This window comes from Hipposideros armiger, unplaced genomic scaffold, assembly GCF_001890085.2.
Source record: "Hipposideros armiger isolate ML-2016 unplaced genomic scaffold, ASM189008v1 scaffold_179, whole genome shotgun sequence".
Lineage (NCBI taxonomy): Eukaryota > Metazoa > Chordata > Mammalia > Chiroptera > Hipposideridae > Hipposideros > Hipposideros armiger.
Window position 1 is genome coordinate 380,597 of NW_017731529.1, and position 17,927 is coordinate 398,523.

The window sequence follows — 17,927 nt, forward strand, 5'->3', positions numbered from 1 at the left end:
GAATGATCACCCACGAAACCTCTTGGCCTGCCAATCTTTTCTCCATACTACAGCCAGACATGTCTCCTTTCTTAGCAATCTTCCCCAGATTTCCTTTTCTTCAGATGAATGGTAAAATTCTAACATGACCTGAGAGACCCAGCCTGGTCAACAGCCATCTGCCTCTCTAGCATCATCTTGCTGTGCTTTCCCCCTAGATCTCTGCTCCTTCCAGGGGGCCTGTGCAGCCTCCACCTGGAGCCCATCTCTCTTCCTTCTCTATGTTGCTTTTTTAATCCTACTCATCCTTCATATGTCAGCTACGGGATCTCTTCCTTGGAAAACCCCCTGCACCCACAAATTATATCAGGTTCCTTTGTCATTTGCCTCCATGAATTCTTTCTTTCCTTCAGAGCATTTATCTCAATCTGTAATTAAACCTTCACTAGTGGAATTATTGGATTAATATCTGCTTCTCCACTAGGCTTTAAGCTGCATGAAAGCAGTGCTGTGTTGAGTTTTGCTCACGATCGTATCTCCAACACCTGTCCCAGGGCTGACATATATTAGGTGTTCCATAAACATCTGGATGAATGAATGAATGAATGAATGAATGAACACTAAGTACTCCAGTGTACTATATACTCTGTTGTACTCAATCCTAGGAATACAAAGGTAATTAAGACTGAATCCCTACCCTCAAGGAGTTCATAGTCAGAGGGCAAAGACTTAAACAATTATTATAGGGTATTGAGTGCAGGGATTGATTTTTTTATTGAGATGTAATTGACATATAACATTATAATCATTTCAGGTATACAACATAATGATTCAATATTTGTATATATTGTGAAATAACCACCACAGTAAGCCTGGTTAACATCCATCACTACACAGTTACACATTTTTTTTCTTATGATAAGAACTTTTAAGATCTACTCTCTTAGCAACTTTCAGATATAAAATATAGTATTATTAACTATAGTCACCATGTTGTACATTATACCCCAGGACTTATTTATCTTATAATTGCAAGTTTGTACCTTTTGACCACCTTCACCCATTGTTTTTTTAAAATCAGAGGTCACATGGATAGGAACCTAAGAGGTTAAGCAGCTTAGCGTGATGCCGGCCCAGAACCTGGGCTGTGGAGTCAGACCAGTGCTGGTGAGCCCGGGTTCTTCCTTCCAGATACGAGCTGCCACAAAGCGTAGTGTCTCTGGGCTTCCGAGTCCCTTCTGTAAGGTGGAGATAGTAGTGCCTACCTTCTAAGGTTATTGTGAGATAAGACATTTCCATTTCAGGAGAGTACCTTGCACATAGTAAACATTTGATAAATCGTTAAGTGTTATTAAAGTTGAAATTACTTTTTATATTAAATTTTGCCTTTACCACTAGGGGTGGGTTCTCTCTTCCTGGAGCTTCACATACTTAATGCTTACACTAATGTTATCCTAAAAGGTAAAATTGAATATTTGGGTATTCCAAGCCTCAAAACTAGGCCCAAATTCCACCACTTTGCCTTTAAAATATGGAAGATATTTAAAAATCCTATTCAGTTACATAAAAGTTTGAAAAATAGAGGCTGCATCTGGTTCCTGCTCTCACAACCAGGGCAGATATGAGCTCCATTGAGACAGCGCCGGGCCAAGTGCGAGCCAGAGGGCACCGGGCAACCCTGTGGTTGCTGAGGAAAAATAATTAAACATGGGCAAAGGCGATGGTAAGACGCCGAGAGGCGAAATGTCATCATGTGCATTCACTGTGCAAACTTGCTGGGAGGAGCACAAGAAGAAGCACTCAGATACTTCAGTCAACTTCTCAGTTTTCTAAGAAGTGCTCGAGAGTGGGAAGACCATGTCTGCGAAAGAAAAAGAGAAATTTGAAGACATGGCAAAGGCGGACAAGGCCTGTTATTGAAAGAAATGAAAACTTATATCCCTCCTAAAGGGGAAACAAAAAAGAAGTGCAAGGATCCCAACGCACCCAAGAGGCCTCCTTCAGCCTTTGTCTTCTTTTGCTCTGACTATTGCCCAGAATTCAAAGGAAAGCATCACGGCCTATCTATTGGTGATGCTGCAAAGAAGCCGGGAGAGATGGGGGATGACGCTGCCACCGATGACAACCAGCCTTAGGAGAAGAAGGCTGCTGAGCTGAAGGAAAGCTACAAAAGGACATTGCTGCCTTCTAGCTACAGGAAAGCCTGATGTGGCAAAAGAGGGAGATGTCAGGGCTGAGAAGAGCCAGAGAAACAAGGAAGAGGAGGAAGGTGATGATGAATAAGTTGGTTCTGGCACCGTTTTTTTTCTCCTCTATAAAACAGTTAACCCCACTGTACAAAACTTACTCCTTTTAAAGAAAAATTAAAATGTAAGACTGTGTAAGATTTGTTTTTAAACTGTACAGTGTCTTTTTTGTAATAGCCACGAACCTTGTCTGGTACGGTACAGGGTTGTAAGTTGGCATGGAAACTTAAAGCAGGTCCTAGTTGGTACACAGCAAAAGTTAGTTATATATGGGGATGGTAATTCTTTCGTCTTCATTTTTCTCTGATGCAGCTTGTATGCAATAATTGTTCTGTTAACTGAATACCACTCTGTAATTGCAAAAAGATTGCAGCTGTTTTGTTGACATTCTGAATGCTTCTAAGTAAATACAATTTTTTATTAGGAAAAAAGTTTGAAAAATAGGGATTATGCACCTTTCTTTAGCTAGTCAACTTTAAGCTTAAAGAGGGCTAACACCTTAGATAGTTAAAACCTTTGGAGAGCTAAAACTTTTCCAAGTCCACATTGAGCTTTATTCTCAGAAGTAGCTATTTAAGAAGCAATGGCAGAATAGTGATAAATAGGGTCCAATGACAAGATGAAGAGGAAAAGTGTGGAGGTGGTGTTTCATTTAATGATTTCTCCTCATCAGAGACTAGCAGAACCATATTGGAGCCTTGTTTCTGGTAATACACAGCTCTTCAAACGGGAATAGTTTATTTCTTTGTTTAAATAACAATAAAAGATTTTATGCCTTGGGGACATCAGAAAACCTCTGCCATTTTGCAACATGATTTTGTAATGTGTTATGTTAGCATTTAAGAAAATTTGAGCTGAAGGACATTGAATTTATAATGAGACTTATCAAATAAAACTGGGTTTTGTATGACACAACCATAAAGCAAGCCATAGAAAAAGTACAGGACAATCTCTTAAAATTATCCATTCTTTTTCTATGATCTTACTGTTTGGATATTATATACCATAATGAACTTAGCTAATTATAGAGTATGGCAAGCTTCAAGCAGATTGCATAAAACAAAATGCCTAAGAAAATGTAGAACAATAGTGAAGAAAACTTTAATTCCCATGTTTTTCTCCAGCCATTAAAATATGTACTCTCCTGGATGCACAGGTTCGTAACAGAAAGTCAGTTGGTAAATAAATACACCTGACCCATCTGAAATGATACCTGATATCTTGGTCTTTGGGGAAGGAGAGCCCACACGGTCAGAAGTCAGCTCCAATTGTTCCTTATTACATTTTTCCCATAAATAAATCATGCTTTCCACATTTCTAAAGAAAGATCACATTGCTTTGAACTAAATTTTTTAAAACATTCATCAAAAAAATCAGCCATCAGGTGAATCATGGATCCTTATTTTTTTAATTCTTAAGCCACTCATCTAAAAAGTTAAAAAAAAAAAGTTTGACAATGGATAAAGCTTCAAGATTCTTGGGATATTGCATCCCTTTAGCGTTTACTGAGTGCTTTATGTGTTTATGGCTAGGGAAATAGGTAAAGAAAAAGAACTAGTGCTTGCTCTCTGGGAGCTCACAACCTAATAGCTGAGATGGATATAAAGTCAGTGATGATGTTATCGTTTTGGCAAGTGCCGTAAAAGAAGTATGCACAGGATGTGGAGGGAGAGCTAACTCTGCACAGGGCAAGTGAGGGGTCAGAAAGGATTTCCTCCTGGGAATCCTTGCTTGAAATCTGTGTGACAGTCAGCCAGGAGTTGACTAGGAGAGCACATGGCCCATTCACATACTAATTACAAGAACATGGTGACACTGGTAGAAGGATAAATATGGGGACATTGCTGACCCGGAGTCTAGATGGAAAAGTATGGAGAGGCCAGAACTAAAAGACCATTTTATGCCTCGCTAAGAAATTCCAAACAAGATTAAGAGTGACCTGGTTGTGCATTTTAAGTCAGTACGGCAGAAGTGTAGAGGGTGAGTGGGAGAAGGGCTGTAGATTAGATTTAGATGGTAGTCAGAGAGACTAGTTAGGAAGTTATAGAAATTCTGATAAGAGAGGTTAAAATGACATTGGAGATTGACAAATTTGAGAGAGACTGAGTCCCAACAGGATTTGGGAGCTAATTACATATGATGGTGAAAAAAGAAGGATTAAGGTTATTTGGTCAATGAATGGAGGATACTATTCTCTTGAATCATAAATACAGGTTAAGAAGCAAGTTTGGGAGAAAAGGGAGGTAAGGAATGGGTAACCATATTGAGACTGACATGTTTGTGGGCTATATAGGCAAATATATTCTATAGTTGGTTATATGTATGGTTATATATGGGGGTGCCATAAAAAATGTATGCACATTTTAAGAGATGTTATCTATGCTCAAGCAGTAGTTTGCCATAATCAGAAGTGTCTGGATGCTGATGGCAACCACTTTGAGCACCTCTTGTAATTGCAGAAGTCAAACATGACTTGTATTCATCTTTTGTTATCAGTATCCAAGGTAGGACAATTAAGTTCACAAAATCATCCTAGAAAAAGTGCTACATACCTCATTGCTGAATGTCACTATGGTCACTTTCGAAGTACTCCCCTTGGGAAGCTATGCACCAACGCCAGTGCCTAGTCCACCTTTCAAAGCAATTTTGGAACTCTTTTTCTGGAATGTCTATCGGAGCTGTCATTGCATTACCTTTGATGTCCTGAATGTCATCAAAATGTCTTCCTTTCAATATTTCCTTTATGTTCAGGTAAAGAAAGAAGTCACTGGGGGCCAGATCAGGTGAGTAGGGAGGGTGTTCCAATACAGTTATTTGTTTACTGGCTAAAAATTCCTTCCCAGACAGTGCCATGTGAGCTGGTACATTGTTGTGACGCAAGAGCCATGAATTGTTGGTGAAAAGTTCAGGTCGTCTAACTTTTTCATGCAGCCTTTTCAGCACTTCCAAAAAGTAATCTTGATTAACTGTTTGTCCAGTTGGTACAAATTCATAATGAATAATCCCTCTGATATATAAAAAAAAGTTAACATCATTGCAACAAGTTTGCAAACTTAATTGACCAACCTCGTATGTGTTTCTTTATCAAGGCCTAAAATAACAGTATCTAGCAATGAGTCTAATTGTTACTGTGAAGTCATCACAGTGAAGAGTGTAAATGACACTTGGGGGGTACCTGCAATAATTGTAATGTCTTATGAAAGTATCTTTGATTTCTGTTGGTGACAAAGTCACAGGCACTACTAATATTGCTGAGGTTTTCTCCTACATGCACCATTGAAGACACTGATAAATTTCAAATTGAAGTTAGACAAAAATAGATATGTATTTCATTTTCCTACCCTACTTCATAGATGCCCCCCTGACACATTCTATCCATGGATCACAGTTTAAGAAACTTGGTTACAAATGATGTTTACCATAAATTTCTCTGTCTCCCTTGTTGGTTTTCGATGTTGATTCATTTAGGTTCACAAGGTGATGAGGAAGCTGGAGTTCAAATCCTGCCTTTACTTTACCTAACATTATTATACACAGTTCCTACCTTATTTTGAGTTTTATTACAGAATAGACAAAACATCTGAGTATTTGTAATTTATAGGTTCAATTCTAAGTATAATACTACTTTTTAGAGCTTATCCTATTGCAACCACATTATAAATTAGGATACAGTGAAATATTTGCATTCAAGCTTTTGTTCCTTTTTTTAGTGCACATGACATTCCACCTTTTTTTCCCTCTTTTTTTTTTTCCTTTCCTATTATAAATGTCCAAATAGGTAGAGAGAATTTGTGTGGAAGAAGCAAACACCTATCTATATATGCTCTGCTGATGTTTCAACATTAACATTTCTGATACTACCATCTAAGAGAGTTTTTCACTTTTAAAATCAAACTGTATCTTATACAAGAAGGGTGTACCGAAGTACGATTTTGAACTTTTCAACTTCTGGGAAACATCTGATTGTATTCCCAAAGAACCAAGACATTCCAATTTCCTTCCTACGAAAAATGTGTTATCTGCTGTGGCCCATTTCTCCACAATGATACAGTCAAAAACTTGGTCCAGCTCCTTGTCAGACCATGTTTGGACTGTGACAGCAGCCTTTAATCCCTCTTAACTTCTTTCAGTTATATGCAGAGCTGCCACCTCTTCCTAAAACACTCCACTTTATCACAGGAGCCATTCATTCCCTGAAACCTATGCTGATTCACAGCACAGCATCAAAATCCTCTATCAGGGAACCACCAAACCACATTTACCTTTTATTACTTCCTCTAATGTTGCTACCATTTGCCGCATACCTACATTCAAATTGCTAATTCCCATGTTCACAGCCTTGCTCATACCACTCTTATCTCACATGTGCCCTTTCTCTCCTTTTTTAATAGTTGATACCTTTCACTTCCTTTGAGACAGCCCATCCAATAACACATTGTTAAATTAATTACGTCCTGCTGTAGTCACTCTTTGGACCTGTCGTTACTGTTGTTATGCTGTCTTTATATATTCTCTTCACTGAAAATTATCACACCTGTCAGTCATAACTTTTAAGAGGAAATGCGTGATGGTTTTGTTCCCCCTAAAATGTCCCCTGTGATAGGCTTGTCATTGCCAGCAGCAGCCCATGTGTGGCAAATGCGAGGTACTTCTTCTCCGTTTCCGTGTGCCTCATAGCGCACGGCAGTCTCTCTTTAGTATGCCTGTGTGCCCAGGTTTAAAAGCCTGAAAACCATTTATTTGTTCCTTTCTAAGTAGAAGTGAAAATGACTTTTTTTAAAACCTACTGAAGGCCCTGATGTTTTCGTCTGAGATAATTTGCTCTTCTAATAAACCACTGTTCAGCTAACCTGTGGGACATCAGAGAAAATCACATGTACCTTTGGAAGTTGTGATTAGTGCCAATATAGCACCTCAGACTTTCTTTTCTATCTTCAAAGTTTATTTTTTAAATAAAGCTGATTTTCCAATGGAGCGAGAATGGTTTGGGTATATACGTGAAGTAATGACCTGCTTTTAAAACGAGCTTGGGACTTAGAGGCACCCATCCATTTCAGCTATTGCAGGCATTAAGTGCCTGGCGAAAACCCCTGAGCCAGGGAAACCTCCCCACCACAGTGGCATGCTGATAAGAGTGTCTCCTTCGCTCCCGACTCCTTCCCAATACAGCCACAAAAACAAAAGGCTTCTTTAGTGGTTTTGTTTTTGGTTTTGTTTTGTTATAATTGTTACTATATTTCACAGAAGGATATAAAAAGATGTCTTTGGAATAAATAGGTAAACCACTGTATTTGTCTTGTCTGTATTTATCACATTTTGGAGAGAGAAGAGTATTGTTATTGATAACCAGTCCTGCCCAGAACTGAGAACTTAAATGGTGGGCTTCAGTAGTATTAGTATCAGTCTGTATTAGTCTATATCCTTCTCTCTTCAATTTGACAGTAAATATAATAGCTAGGCAAGGAAAAGGGAACTTAACTGAGTAAATGCACTACTCATTTCCCTGTACACCCATGTAACTAGTAAACAAATTACTGCAAAATACTCCTGCCTTTCTTCCCTAGGACTTTGGGGTCAGATTCTGGATTATATTTGTGGAATGTATCCATGGCCTTAAAGGGGTCATTTATTTAATGTGCGCTGTGTCAGGCTTTTTATTGGGCACTTTATGTATATGGTCTCATTTAATTCTTACAACAAAACTATGACGTAAGTGGTATTATTCCCATTGTGCAGATGAGTAAACTGAGACTCAGAGTTTAATAGTAATTTGTCTAAGATCACAAAATACATAAAATGGCAGAATTGGGAATTCAGTTTATGCCTTTCTGGAGCATGCATTTTTAAGGATTTAAAAAATTTATTTCTGTATCTTAAGTGTAATCAAATATTTAGCTATTTGTCTTATTTTGCTTCTCTCAATTAGATTTGGAACTACTGGGGGATATAATGTAGAAATCTTGTTAATACTAAAAATTTATCTGAAGGTAAATTCAGATGATTTTGATGAAAATAGAAAGAGCATAATGTGTGGCCACATATCGTGGATGTATTTTTTGTTCATCATATAGTACCACTGAGATACCAAGTAATAGTTTTGTAGATATTTTCAACTGACTTCTTTAAATTTATTTTTTTTCTTTGACCCCTACTAGAATTGAAAGAGAAGAGACAAAACAATATTGGGCAATAAAATACTTAATTTGAAGGAATCAGATATTTCATGTGCTTGGTTTAACATCTCTGTATTAATCTGAAATAAAGAGCAAATAGGTGAATTAATGACTGTAGAAATTTAAAAAAAAAACCTGCTGGTTGTACACCAGATTATTGGGTTAAGTCACTCATGAAAATAAATCACAAAATATAAGGTGTATGAATACATGCCATTGGTATTTTCTGCAATTTTAACTATGCTCAACCCTCCATTTAATGTTAAACATTTGATATAATAAATATATGTTACTTTTGAATATTAATTCCAATTAATACACATCAGTTTCATTTTATTTATGTTTGCATTTTCTTTGGTTTCTATGACCAAAGTATAAAAAGCAATTACTGCATTGTACTGGTTACTACAGTTAATCATTCATTTAATAAGCACTTAAGTGCTTACAATGTTCAAGGCCTTATGCTAGGGAACATAACATCATGGTGAGAAAAGACAGACACAGTTCTTTCTTTTGTGGAAGATATAATTTAGTGGAGGAGACACATAAATCAGTGTAAAATTACATTGTGATAAATTTTAAGATGAGATTCACAGTGCTATGAGAATTATATAATGCTGCGCTAAGAATTACATTTTCATAACTGGATGTTTAGGGATTGGGTGCCAGGATTTTTCTTTCCTTTTCGGAAGCTACCCAATGGGAATACATCATAAAGAAGTTTAGCAATATTAAAAGGGACTTTATGCATCCCCACAGAAAAAGTACAGTGGAGGTTTAGTAACATATCTTAAAAAATTAATGATGCAGTACAAGATCTGATTTCATCTTCCACTGATTTCAGCATTTAAAATACACTGTGCACTGAAACAGGGTTTCTCAGCCTTGTCACTTTTGACATTTTGGACTGGATAATTTTGTTAGGAGGGGCTGCCTGTGCAGTATGTGTCGCAGCATTCCTGGCCTCTACACACTAGATGCACAGGCTCTAGCAACACTCATACATCCCCAGTCATCCAGCCATGACAATAAAAAATGTTTCCAGGTATTGCCCAATGTCCCCTTCAGGCAAAATCACGCCAGTTCAGAACCACTGCTTCCAAGAATATTTTGCATCCATTATGAAGGATAGTGTTTGCAAAATACTGTGTTTGCAAAATGTTCACAATGGAACAAAATGCATAGCATAATCTTATTTATGTAAAAAAAAATGCAAACACACCAAAAACAAAATTCAAAGAATATGTAAAATATTAATAATGGTTATCTTGATTATCAAGATAAAGTGTGATTTGGGGTTTTATTTCCTTTTTTTTCTTCTTGCATTTAGTACCTTTTTAATCAGAATAGTAATGTATTCTATATAGTATTCAGCCATTTAATGGAAGTTACAATGTCTTAGTCTGCTCAGGATGCTGTAACAAAAATACCATAGACAGGTGGATTAAACCAAACATATTTCTCACAGTTCTGGAGGCCGGGAAGTCCAAGACCAAAGCACCGGCAGACTCAGTGTCTGGTGAGAGCTTCCCAGTTCATAGATGGCCACCTTCTCACTGTGCCCTCACATGTTGGAAGGGGCAAGGGAGCTCTTTGGGACCTCTTTTATAAGGGCACTAATTCCCATTCATGAGGGCTCCACCCTCACCCTCCTGGCTTAAGCACCTCCCAAAGGCCCCACTTTCAAATACCATCACATTGTGGGTAAGAATTTCAATATATAAATTTATGGGAACACAAACATTCAGTCCATAATATACAATAATTTCCACAGATAGGGCAACATTTAAAATTGTAATTTATAATATTATACACAGCATCATGCTTGAAAGACTGAAGTGTATATTACATATGTAAACTAAAATTTTTTTTCAAAGATTTTATTGGGGAATTGGGGGAGGGGAACAGCCAAGTTGCTGTCCTTTTGTTCTTCAGTCTAGTTGTGGAGGATGTCACTTCAGTGGCCCATGTTGGTATTGTGATCATTGCACTCTTCCTGGCTGAGGCAGATTGGTTGCCAGCCATTGGATGGCTGCTCACGGCAGCTCACAGCAGCTCACGCCAGCTGCCAGCCACTCATGGTAGGTCATGGCAGCCCACTGCAGCCCTGCTGCAGCCTAAGCCGTCGCTGGCGACTCACGACAGCCTAGCTCCAGGTTGAGCTGTTCACCATCTTAGCTGTAGAGGGTGCAGCATCACTGCCCCATGTGGGATCCGAACTGGCAGCCCTGCTGCTCAGCGCTCGCACTCCCAAGCCAACTCTTAACCAACATGCCACTCAACCAGCCCCATGAAATGAATTTTTATTGAAATCAATGGAACTCTAATAAAGCATATGCCAGTATTTTCTTGTTTTTGTGTGTAACCATCAGTAGAAGAATGGTTATAAACTTGAAGCCTTATTTTGGAGGACTAGATTGTTCTAGTTTCTGCCTGTTGCAATTACTTATCAAAAAAGCTTGCTTATTCCCAGAGGGGAGGTTAAAACTAGGACACCACACAGTGGATACAATGGAGTGAATGAACTGTGAGCCCCCTTAGTCACGTGCTGCTGACTATCCTAAAGAGACATAACGTGTGTCTAAGGATTATTTCTAGTTGCCTTTGAACTTTGTTTTATCTTGAAAAATAATAAGCTATTAGTTGGCAATCTAGAGTAACAATTCTCAGGTGTCTTTTTTCTTTTTCTCCTTACTATTACACAAATGAAGGAGAGTTTCATACCCATTCTCAGGAACATCTCCAGTTTTACACATAAGTTCCCAACTCCCCATCTTAATCCATCCCCTTTTCCACCAATCAAGAAAGAAAATCAGAATGCAAATAGATTTAGAGTATAGGGTAATAGAATAGATTCGAAATAAGAAAATTTAAAACTAAATTATTTGCAAACAATTGGTAATTTATTAAACACGTTTTATTATAATATCTTTGATATTGAGTGGCTACTATGAGTACATAACAGGCAGTGTATTAGGTACAGAGCTTAAAGTCTAGTGGGAGTGGCACACAAATTAAACTCTCATACACAAATGTGTAAAATTCAAACTATGATAAATGCTGTAAAGGAGAAGTATATGTTGCTATACAAGTGGGGGACCTATTTTAAAGAGTCACAGGTTTCTTGAAAAAGCCTTTTTAGCCAGGATCTAATTAATGAGTAGGAGTTAACTGGGTAAAGAGATATGAGGGCCCAACATTCCAGGTAAACAAACTAACATGTGCCAAGATCTGTATCCTGAAGGAGAATAGTACATTTAAGGAATAAAAGGACAGGCTAGAGCTCGGAGGGCAATAGCGTAGGCGGTGATAGGTGAAGCTGGTGAGGTTGCAGTAGATTTGGAGGGACCGTATAGATGTTGGTTCTTTAGCCTGAGAGCAATAGGAAGACCTTTTTAGTCATGGAGTGGCAATTTGAAAGATTTATTTTAGCAAAGTGTGCAAAAATTATTAGATGCAAAAAATGATGTAAGGACCAGTTAGTAGCTTATTGAAGTGGAGTCCAGATGAAGAGAGAGTGGTACTTGTAAAGATAGAAATGTAGGAATGGATTTAAGAGAAATTCAAGGACTAGAATAAAAGGATTTACTGATAGAATGGGAAGAAATATCTAGGGAAACACCTAGAGTACTAGCTTGTGGAGCTGGGTGGATTAAGTAAATTAAAGAAAATTAGGACTGGCTTTGTGATGGAGAGAAGATTGTGAGTGCAGTTTGAGGCATATTGAATTGCGATGCCTTGAAAACATCACTACAGGAATATCAAATAGACACTTAAATATATAGTTTTGGAGTTCAAAAGAAAGGCTAGGGCTGGAGTTATAAATCTGAAAGTCATCTGTACATAGGTATTAGCAGAAGCCGTAGGTCCACTGCCTAGGGAAATTGTACAGATTGAGAAGAAAAAACAAGAAGGCAGTTCAGGAGTAAGCATTAAGAAACTCCAACTTTATAGGAGATAAAAGGAAGATGCACTTGAGCAGCAAGCAGGAAGGAAGAAAAAAGAATGGTGCATTACAAAAATCGAGAGAATATATAGTGACAAAAAATTAAAAACATTTAAAAGTTTAAGAAGGGAATGATCAACAGTGTCAAATGCAACTGAGAGAAGAAAACTAAAAAGCCTGAAAAACATCTATTAGATCTACTAACAGCTGGAAATGTGTTGACGAATATTTGCATAAGTGAAAAAAATAGAAAAGAAGTAAAGAGAGTTTATTTGAGATGTTTGGCTGTGACAGGAAGGAGAAAGGGACAGTGGTAGCTGGAACAAAATGAAAGACTCAGGGAATTGTGTTGTTTTGTGGTGTGTGTTTGTTTGTTTTTTTCATTATTTTTTAATGTGAGAAGCCATTGGAAAAAGAAAGTATAGGTCCAAGGAAGAATTTGAAAGAAATGGTGAATGGCGAAGGTTTTAGTAGAGACATATCAGAGAGCTAGTGACTTAAGTTAGTCAGAAAAAAAACAATAGTTCCCACAGATTTGACTCTGGAATTGACAGCTACCTATCTAGAAGAGTATAATACAGTTTAATTATTAGAGAAACATATACAGTATTATTTGAAAAATTTTTAGAGAAGCTTTGGTTTTAGTGCTGAATTAGATGATTTTCTAAAATTCCTTATATCCCAATTCTATGTTTAGAAGGATTCAAGGAAATCTCTACATTGTCTAAGCTGAGAATCTTAAAGATTAATGATTCCATGTTTCCTTTAGCAATGTTTTCCTGTTTACTAAATCTATCTTATTTAACCTGGCTTTTTTATATTTACAATCTCCATTTGTTTTTTGTTTTGTTTTCAAATTCACGTTTTGTTTTTATTACATTTTTATTATTTCCTATTCTTGCCTTATTGACTATAGTCCCCTTTTGTAATCTTTTAACACACTAATTTTAAAATTTCTTATATATTTTTCAGTTATATGTAGTTCTTTAAAAGTTACCTGTTCCATTCATATATGTACTTGTAGTTTTTCATTGGCAGTGTGTTTTCTGGCGTATTTTGTGATTTCTGATTGTGAGCTTCTCTCCAGTGGGAGCTGTTTCGGTGTGAATCTCAGGTGTCCTGGATTGTGGAGGAATAGGGGCCAGTTTTGTATTGGGCTTTGCAGTGCTCTTATGGCTTTCCCTAGTACAGGACTTATTTTCATGTTACTCTTTCTATTCAGGGTTTCCAGGCTCCTTGGGAAGTGCTAATTCAGACCTCACACCCTCAAATGGTGCAGGCTCCGAGTGTCGGTATCCCTCCGCTGACTCTGTCCAAAGCTGGGTTCTGTACCAAATTCCTGAGACCAAACAGCCTTTCTAGCTTGCAGCTATACATAGGGCCTAGAGTTTTGACTCCTAAACTGTGTCCTCAACATATATATTAGGTTTTTAAATATTTTATGTAGCATTTTTATTTAATTAGCACTTGAGGAAGGCTTACTGCATTGGCTCAGTTCCCCATATTGACCAAAAGTGGTTTGGGGCCATATAAAAAAACTTCCAGTTTCTTAAAATATATTTTCGATGACTGATATGGAAGCTAGCATATGTTAGAAATTCAAAACTGTCAAATTTGGATTTTGCATTTATGCAAATTTGAAGTCATATTCTGAGACTAGAAATACAGATTCTTATGACACAACAATGACATTTATAAAAATTTACATTTTTTAAGAATCAGAAATGAAATGAATTCTGTAACATACATGTCTGTATATTTAAAGTAGTTTCATATGCTGTTTCTTAATCACTGGTATTTTCTGATAACCTTAATAAACTTTTTGCCTGACTAGTGTGGACTTTGTGTCAGACATAAGAAAAATGCAAAAGAATAAGTTTTAGAGAAAGGTAGTCATACTTGAAGTTTATATGAAGAGTTTAAAAAATATAATGAAAAATGGGAAAGGGAAGAATTTGTTCTAAGAATAAATCATAATCCACAAAATCAGGTATTCAGGAAATATAATTTTTATTATTTTTAATTAAAAGTTATTTGTACATGATAAGTACATAGCAGATATTGTTGAAAGAACGAATGGATGATTGAGTGAATTTAATTTCTATTTCTAGCCCTCTTTCTATTGGAAGCAGGAAACTAAACCTTAATCAGTACATAGCTTTCTCTTCTCCTTTCCTCCTAGGTATGTGTCTTAAGTTTCTTGGGCCTTCCAGTTGTCAACATGGTGGTAGGTGGGATGGATATTTGGCCTGGTGGATGCCTACTAAGGTATCTACATGGTCACTTTGCTTTCTTCCTCGTATTGATTGAAAGAGCTTTACTGTCCACTCTGTGCCAAGTCAGTGCTGTCATCTGCAGCTCCCTTACTGTGGTAAGGTTAAAGGAGTTCCGAGACCTTGCTTCCTCTTTATATTCTGGAGATTGTAGGTCGTGGGCTTGCCTGCTGTGAAAACCCAACACCTGACGGAATTTTCTGTCCTGTCCATCTTCCTCCCACCAGTTTTAAGCTGAGGTGAATATGTCGCAGAGTTCTTTGTCAGAGGTCCACCAGCTTCCTGCCCCAGTCCAGTAGAATCTTTATCTCATATGTGTTGAACATAAGGGTAGAGGGATAGGAGGAGCAGGAAAAACATCTTTCAAATCTCTTATCTATACTCAGAATCATTGGCTTTTGAAAATCAAATGCCAACATTGTAATAATTTCTTTGTTACATATATACTGCTGTGTCGTCCATTTCTTGAGGTAATAAAACATTATCTGTTTCTGCCCGAATGGAGAAGGGTCATGAATAACCAGAACTGGGGAAAAAAAAAAAAACATTGGTTAATATATAAATGTTTTTCTGCTTCAAAGAAACAAAGAATATAGAGAAGAAAGGATAAAGCAGGAAAAGATACCCAAGAGGTTTAGTAAAGAAGAGAGAAGACTAAAAGACCTCTGTCCTCTCTAAAGCAATGTGTGATTTGCTGTGACTTACGAGTGGCTGGATTTAGTGGCGCTGGAACTGAGTGCCAGCTGTCAGGATTGGTGCCAGAGGCTGCAAAATGACTTTTGTTATAGACTTGTCTCTCTTTATGGTAGTCCAATGGGACATCTCACATGCCTGGAAGTGACTTCTTTTAAAAAACCTTCAAAAGTAGTAGGGGAATGCAAATCAAAATAATGTGAACTCAAGAGATATTATTTTAATGCTTTCAAGGAAAAAAATCAAAATTATTCATTGTAAAATCAATGTACCCTCCTCCACTCAAATGAAAATTAGCTCCTGCTGATTTGGGTTTCAAAAATGTCTGAAATTCTCAACACAACCACTCTGGTTCAACCCACTGGCACCCCATTTCTTAATTACTGCCTCTGTCTGCCACTTAGCACTTACAGTCTTGAAAATATCTCCTCTTCACATTTTTCTTCTTTTTTAAAGGACTAGTTCATAGGTATTACTTGCTTGATGTGTTCACTGCAGCATCCCTAGTGCCTTATGTGTCCCTGCTATGGATTGGATTGTGTCCCCCCATCCCTACATTCATATGTTGAAGCTCAAATCCCCAATGTGACTGTATTTGGAGACAGAGTTTTTAGGAGGTGATTAAGATTAAAAGAGGTCATGTAGGTTGGAGTTTGATCCCATTGGATTGCTGACCTTGTAAGAAAAGGGAGAGAGATCTGTTTCAATAGGCACAGAGGAAAGGCCATGTGATCACGGAGAGAAGGTGGCCCTCTGCAAGTCAGGAAGAGAGCCCTCACCAGAACCCAACCATATTTGGCACCTTGATCTTGGGTTCCCAGTTTCCAGAACTGTGAAAAATAAATGTCTGTTCTTTAATCTGTGCAGTCTTTGGCATTTTGCTATTGTATCCTGAGCAGACTAAGAAAGTCTCCAAGTCCTGAAATATTGTTTATTAACTCACTCAATAAATATTTGTTGGTTGTGGTGGAAATTAGCAATAATGCAATGAAGCTTCTCAGATTGGCAAGTGATGGCCTGTACTGTAGGCTTCACTGATCACACAGTCTCTGTCACAACTCCTTCCTTCTGCCATGGTAGCAGCGTACACAGTACATAGACAGATGAGCATGGCTGTGTTCCAACATTTGATTTATAAAAACAGGAGCAGGCTGTATTTGGCCCATAGTATATAAATTGCACATTCCTGATCAATAATAACTGAACCACCTTAGCTCTCCAAGGAAAATTTCCTGTTCCTTAATAGAAAAACTTTCGTCCAGTCAGACTGACAGGTGTCTCATCCACACACTCCATGATTTTCCCATGTTATCCCATTAACTAAAATTTCCCCCTTCCCTCCTTGATTCCAACTTCTATTCTTCCCTCCAGGTCCAGTAATTAAGAAAACATACAGCATAGTTTATGCCCATAAGGATCTATGAGCATCCTTAGATGGGGACATGTGTAGACAATCAATCTATGTATTATAGAAGGTGTAAAAAGAATAGTAGGGGCATAAGGGGGGAGGTGTGACATTTCATAGAGGATAGAGTAATGAAAGGAGAGTGATCAGTCCTCATAGAAGAAACGATAAGATGCAACATGGACAGTACAAGAAATGAGACTGGAGATTCAGAGGAGGAGTAAATCTACAGAAAGCGGGGAGCTGGGGGAGGCAAAAGAGAAAAGCTAAACTATAAAAACAGACATGAGATCATTTTATTTATGTAAAATATGTGTATGCCTAGGTTATAAAAAAGAGATAGAGGGCCGGCCGAGTGGCGTGATGGTTAAGAACTGGCTTGGGATGCCAGAGGGCCCCGGTTCGGATCCCACATATGAGGGCCAGTGACACTGCCCTCTACAGCTAAGATGCTGAACAACAGCTCAACCTGGAGGTGGGCTGCTGTGAGTTGCCGGCGATGGTGTAGGCTGCAGCCCCTGATGCAGTGGGTTGCCATGGGCTACCGTGTGTAGCCAGCAGCCAGCGTGAGTGGCCAGCAGCTGCAGTGAGCGGCCATCCAGAAGCCGGCGACTGATCTGCCTCGCCCGGGAAGAGCGCAATGATGGTGCCAACTTGGGCCAGTGAAGCAACGTCCTCCACAACTAGACTGAAGAACAAAACGACAGCAACTTGTCTGTTCCCCTTCCCCCAATTCCCCAGCACTGTTCCCATCCCCCCAATTCCCCAATAAAAATCTTTAAAAAAAAAGAGAGATAGATCAGTGTCTACTAACTTTCATAGATATTCATGGTATATTGATAAGTGAAAAAAGTGACAGCAGAGTATTTATATTCACATGTGCTTGTATATATTGTGTGAGTCAAGAGAAGGTATGAAAGGATTCCCCAGTGTTGCCTCATGGATGATTGCATGTGGAAGGTAGTGAGTAGGCAGGTGGAGTGGAGTATGGTCATTATGATTTTAGCTGTAAATAAAAACTTGACTGACAGGAACAGTGTTTATTTTTCTCATAAAATAAGTCTAGAGATAGTTTCTGCAATCAAGGATGCAGACTCTGTCTCCACTTCCCTTCCATTCTCATGCATGTTTTCTTATGTTGCAAGATGGCTGACACATCCAAATTTCAAGATGATTATTATGTTCAAGGAAAGGAAACGGATAATGTCAGCT

The 17,927-nt window shown here is 38.1% G+C and overlaps 1 protein-coding gene and 1 pseudogene across 4 annotated transcripts in view; both read left to right on the top strand.

Moving 5' to 3' along the window:
- The window catches only part of RNF180 (ring finger protein 180), a 139,838-nt gene that overhangs the window by 69,687 nt on the left and 52,224 nt on the right, over positions 1-17,927 (top strand). The gene's annotated exons all lie outside the window — the stretch shown is intronic.
- Positions 997-2,262, top strand: LOC109388058 (high mobility group protein B1 pseudogene; annotated as a pseudogene).